This window comes from Lipotes vexillifer, unplaced genomic scaffold (genome assembly GCF_000442215.2).
Source record: "Lipotes vexillifer unplaced genomic scaffold, Lipotes_vexillifer_v1.1 scaffold366, whole genome shotgun sequence".
NCBI lineage: Eukaryota > Metazoa > Chordata > Mammalia > Artiodactyla > Lipotidae > Lipotes > Lipotes vexillifer.
In genome coordinates this window covers 946,839-952,934 of record NW_006780143.1, presented here as the reverse complement: position 1 = coordinate 952,934, position 6,096 = coordinate 946,839, and the positions used below count along the sequence as shown (strand labels likewise).

The window sequence follows — 6,096 nt, the reverse complement described above, 5'->3', positions numbered from 1 at the left end:
AGCTCCTTTAAGCAGCGCTCTTAATCCCCTCTCTTCGCGCACCAGGAAACAAAGAGGGAAGAAAAAGTCTGTTGCCTCTTCGGCAGTTCCAGACTTTTCCCCAGACTCCCTCCCGGCCAGCCGTGGCCCACCAGAGTTGTTCCACGTGTAGGTGTATTTCTGGTGTATCTGTGGGGAGGAAGGTGATCTCCGCGTCTTACTCTTCCGCCATCTTTTGGTAAAAAAAAAATGAGAAAAAATATTTTTGAAATAATTTTCCAACTTGCTTACACTTCATTAAGCTTGAGGGCGAACCATCTCCCTCATCCTGAGTGGGAAAGCACCCAAATGGATTCCATCATACAGCCAACAGCAGGGGCTACCATACATACAGAAGAGTCAGGTATAGGAGAATAAACAGCACTGTCTCAAGTACAGGTACCAAGCTAGACCCAGTGGCTGGAGGTCTGAGGCCAGAAGGACTGTTTCTGCTCATTCTATTCTGCTGGAGCCCCACCCAGGTTGTTGGAGATCTCCATGCCTTCCATGTTCCTAGCAGGAAATTGTTCTTTCTCCTCAGTGAGGAATATCTAGAGAACAATCAACAGTCTCTACTCTCTCCCCGGATGTTATCACACTGGAATGATGGAGTGGAGTGGAGACAGCAACTAAGTTGTAAAAGCAGCTCAAGCCGTAAGAGCAATCTGGCTCCAGCACCTGTCACCTCATTGATTGCCAAGGTTGATTCTGGTGGTTTAGCTGACCAGCCCTCAGTTCCCTCTCTCTCGCATCTCTCCCTGTAGGTTCTTCCCAAGGCAGTGTGCTCAGGAACAATCTGGTTGGCAAGTCCCCCTCAAAGAAAAAGGGTAATAATAGTAAAAACAACAATAGCTGCTAAGTATATGGAATGTGCTAGCTGCCAGGCAGTGTGCTAAATGCTTTCCAAATATTATATAGGGCCTTATAATTGCCCTAGAACTAGATACTGTAATTGTCCTTATCAGGGAATGGGGGCTTAGAATGGTACAGTAACTGCCCAAGAGCATGCAACTAGAAGGTGGCAGAACCAAGATATGAAATTTAGACCACGTTTTCTAATTCCCAAGTGAATGTCTTTGGAATATTTTTGGTATCTCCCCATCTCCCAACGGGAAGTTCTCTGTTGTCAATGCACCATTGTTAATACACAGCAACAGAAGCAGCTCTCAGATGCTCCTGACGTGAATAGAGCCTTCCAGGGTCCCCTCCAGCGTTCAGCAGCTGCTCATTCTCTCCAGTGTCTTCCCCGTGGGAGCTCTTCACAGATGCTTTGATAATGGGACCTCTGTTGATCGGGGCTTCCTGCAGCTGCTCCACTGGAGTCCTCATGTGTCTCACCTTCATCAAACTCCACACTGGGGGTCAATGTTGAGTGTAAGGTCCTGATGGCCAGGTGACATGAGATGAGCTGTTCACCCAGGATAATAGCAGGACCACGGCTCAGGAGAGAGTCCACATCATGGGCAAGAAGGGATGCAAAATATGTAAACCAGAGAAGCAGGGCCTAGCATCAGGCCAAAAAACTGAGAAATGATCCCAAACGGACAGGATGATTACAAGGTCAGTAGACACAAAGTGTGGGAGCAGTGGAGGATGCTGAATGGAAGGTGGATCACGACAGGTAGTCCAGTAATTCTACTGATTTGGAACAGTGTAGACGGCTGGGGAGCAGTTTGGTTGGTTGGTCAGTTTGCTTGTTTACTCTTTGGTTTTTAAAGGGTCCTGAGTGGAGTGAATGGTCCTGAGTAGTGCTAGATGCACACAGCCTTCAGTAGTTCTAATTGCAACAGGCTGGCGGGGCCATTACTCTTTACCACCCCCCACTGGGGACCATGCACAGCTGCATTGCTGCTTTTCCACTAATGCCTTCTTGGTAAAAGCCAACTCTGTCAGGGAACATATACATCATTGAACTGCATTAAGGACAGCAAACATGTGGGACAATGGAGCATCTCGCTTAGTTTCATTTGCTAAGACCTTCTGCAGACTCACCATCCCTCCTTATTCCAAATGAACTCTAAAACTCTGTAACAAGACCCACCCAAAGGGTTTCAGCAGAGACTCTTTTGCACCTTACTGTTGTATTCAAAACTGAAAAAACAGAGGATTTGGAAAATTCCAAAATTTGGAGTCATATAAAGACCAAGGCCCAGAATTAGCCTTGGCAAACCTGATCCATAAATTGTTCAGAATGTTAACATTTGAAGTTCTATCCTGGTGAGGAAGCTAAGAGATGTTTCTCTATTTTTATAACGAAGAAGAGGAGGCTTTGCAATAGAGACAGAAACACAGGGGCCATTCTCCCAGGCTCTGGAATCAGACAGTTTGAGTTTAAAACCCACTGACAAACTGTATGGCCTTGAACATGTGACTTAACATAGAGCCACTTGTTTATGACTCAGATTCCTCATTGGTCAAATGGAAAATATAGTGGCTACTTCAAAGGGTTATTGTGGGGATTCAATGAGATAGCATACATAAAGCACACAGCACAATTCCTAGCGCTTGGAGAGTGTTCCAAATGCTTTATTTTCATTATTATCATCATTATGATTATTATTCTCACCATCATCATTAGACCCAGACATTCTTACTCTCCCCAAATCTATACTTACTTTCCCAAACTTCTGCTAATCTTATACTTGGGCTTCATCTAATTGGCAGTGAGTCAAAAGAGGATTCATTATATCAAAGTGTTTGCCAAAGAATGTTTTTGGCAAATTCACAACTGATCTCTTTGGTACCAACATCTAAGGTTAGGGTTACCCCTCATCACCTTCTTGTCTTGTTAATAATACCATGACATTGACTGTTTATAAAGTTACGTTTCAAAAATGAACAACTTATTTGAAGCCATCCATATTTTCAGGCTAAATAAAGTCTCAGTTAATATTCTATCCACTGAATGAAGTGCTGCCTTGAAGTGTTCCCAACCTAATCTCTCCCAAGAAAAGATCCTTAGTTCTAATATTTGAACAAAAGAGCTCATTTTTTTAAGCAATCATAAATGTCTAATAACAAATGAATGATCATTTTTTAGATCATTCTCAATCTGTTTGTAAAGCTAATACTAATATTTCTTAGGCTAATATATTTTCATCAATATTTGGTAATCACTTCCTGTAAATTTTGAGGTTTTATTTTTTGGATAACATTTAAGAGGTTGTTTTCAGGAGTCTTTAAGAAATAGATAGTTTTGGACTTTATTTGCAATAGATTTTCCTCAAGAAAGTGATCTCCATCTAATGACCAAATTGTTATATTACAACCTGCAAAGAAAAGTATCAAAGCCCATATACTCCCATATCAAGCACTTTATGACCTACTAATAACTGTTTGGTTTTAATAGGTAATACTACCGCAAAACCTGTTAAATATTTTAAGATACTTATCAGTATTTGTTCCAAAACTGATAGTGGAGATTTTTTTCTGTTAAGTCAAGACTTGCTTAATTTAATTGGAAAGATTATAATAATTTAAAAAATGCAAATTTCTGATTTGGGGGTAATATTGGTATTTCCTCAATTGAACTGAGAAAAACTAAGCCAAAAATCATACTCCTGTATCTCCTATATTTCTGTTTCTGCATAGCATGAAAAGGATACCATATTTTATTTTTTTTATTTTTTATTTTTTATTTTTTTGCGGTACGCGGGCCTCTCACTGTTGTGGCCTCTACCGTTGCAGAGCACAGGCTCCGGATGCGCAGGCTCAGTGGCCATGGCTTACGGGCCCAGCTGCTCCGCGGCATGTGGAATCTTCTCGGACCGGGGCACGAACCCGTGTCCCCTGCATCGGCAGGTGGACTCTGAACCACTGTGCCACCAGGGAAGCCCCATATTTTATTTTTTAAAACAGTAAGAACATTTTGATATTGGAGGGGAATCAACATAAACATTTTTTATGTGTTCACAGTAAGACCTCCTCATGCTGAAGAGCGGCCATGACTATCTCCTTAGAGCAGAAATCACCCCTATCCTCTCCCTATGCAGAGGTCTTTTATGTCTTTCAACTGTATACTGAATGCCTTCAAAAGCCCTCTTTAAATACTACTTTTCCATGAAGATTTCTCAGATATCCCAGCTTGGATTAATCTCATCTCCTTTATTTTTGTACCTCAATGTGCTTATGGTAGGTACTTAATAAATTCTTATTGAGTTAAGCATAAGAAGAGCCTGCCAGAGATCCTGAATAAGTCTCTTTAATAATTAGAGGTCCCTTCCCTTTGGCCTTTCTCAGGATTGTTAAAGTCCCAGATGCATGAAGTATCTGTCCGCAAGAAACAGATGTTCCTGTTTGGGTGTCATAGTTGCTAACACACTTTGGTGGTTTACAGGATTATGCATTACAGCTGGGAGAACTTCAGGAATAGTAGATAATTAAATCCAGTTAGCTCGGTAACTTTGGTCAATTAACCTTTCTAGGAGCTGGTATCCTTGTCTGTAAAATGAATCTGCTCAAGTAGATAATCTCTCAATGTCCTGTAAGGACCAAATGAATATATCTGTAAAGTGACAAAATTCTAAGAAAATTTTAAATTGAAAAACATGTTTACGACTGGCTAAGCTAGATTATGAGTTTTTCCTTTATTTTTTTACTAGACGGATTGATTTGGAGTCAATGTTCTACTTTGGTCATAGATTCATAGGTGATTCATGAAACATCAAGCCCCTGGATAATTCTTCCAGTTTGGCCTCCAATCTTTGGGTCATAACACTATTTATTACTAACTCCAGTAGAAGAAATAAAAGAATATTTTAAAATTAGCCAGTTAATAGTTTGGATAAAGGTTCGAATGGGAAAAACGTTGTTAACAACTGAACTTGAATTCATTTGTTTACTTCATTCAACAATTTTTTAAACCACATACTTGCTGAGCTATCCTGAGCTATCACCCTCCTCTTATAAGAACACATGAGAGTTGACTTTATTTTACTACTGGTTGATGCTAGATTAGAAAAGCTCTTTGTAGAAAGCTTATCTAGATTATAAAGACTGTGATGTTAAGAATGGCATGTATGGTTCTTTTTTTTCCCCAAACTCTAAAATCTGTATTGCCAAGTATCATGTCTTTCATTCATTTGATCATTAATTCAAACCACTTAGTAAAAATTTTCTGAAGTGCCACCATAAAGTGCTTAGAACACCCAGAATCTCCATTCTCAGAGAGCTCAGAGATCTCAGAGATCTCTAGGAATGGAGATCAAGTGGTAATTATTTCCAGCTCATTGTAAACGCTATCAGTGGGGAGTGCTAAAGAGTCTTGGGAACACAGAGAAAGGGCATCTCATGAAGCTCTGGGGTATCAGGGCAGCATTTCAGATGAAGGCTAAGTCCTCAAGGATAAATAACAATTAGGCAGGAGATTGGAGGGTTGAGAAATTGGGGAGCAGAAGGTTAGGTAGTGAGAGCCTGATACAAGTAGGTGGTGGTTCAATATGAGGGGAGCATGAAGTTCCCGATGGAAGAGTGTTGCATATCGAGGTTGCGAAAAGGGTTCGTTGTCTTTGAGAACAGATGCTTAAGACTCTGTCAGTTCAGCCAAGAAATGTGAACTTTATCTTGAGGACAACAGTGAGCCACTGTAAGGTTTTGAACTGATGAATTACACAGTCAGGTTTAGATTTTAAGAAGAATCATACAAGGTGGAAAATGGATTCAAGAGACTAATTTAAAGGCTCTTATAATAATGTAGGTGACAGTTGACGGAATCCTGAACTTAGTATACTGGCAGTGGGGATGGAGGGAAGTGGCCACAATAGAAATTAGTGATTGGGTAGGTGTAGGTGGGAGTGGAGAAGCCCAGGTTTGGGGAATCAAGGATATTAGGCATGTAATGGGCACTTGTTGAACTGAACCCAAATATTTAGTGAATTACTATGTAAAAGGAATTCTGTACTTAGGAGAGCTAGTCTTTGCAGAATGGCTCCTTTTAAACTGAAATTGAGTTCAGAGAGACCTATATATTTTGTATTTGGTCACTTAACAGAGGTACTCAAAGGTGTAGGAAGACAAGTGTATGAAGTCAGTGTGTTTTTTTTCTTTTGTGTATTTTGGTATTACCATTTTTCTTGACAG

General features: G+C 40.5%; 1 protein-coding gene across 4 annotated transcripts in view; it reads left to right on the top strand.

The window, feature by feature from the left end:
* PDE4D (phosphodiesterase 4D) overlaps window positions 1-6,096 on the top strand; it is a 1,474,095-nt gene that overhangs the window by 1,243,222 nt on the left and 224,777 nt on the right. The window lies entirely within an intron of this gene.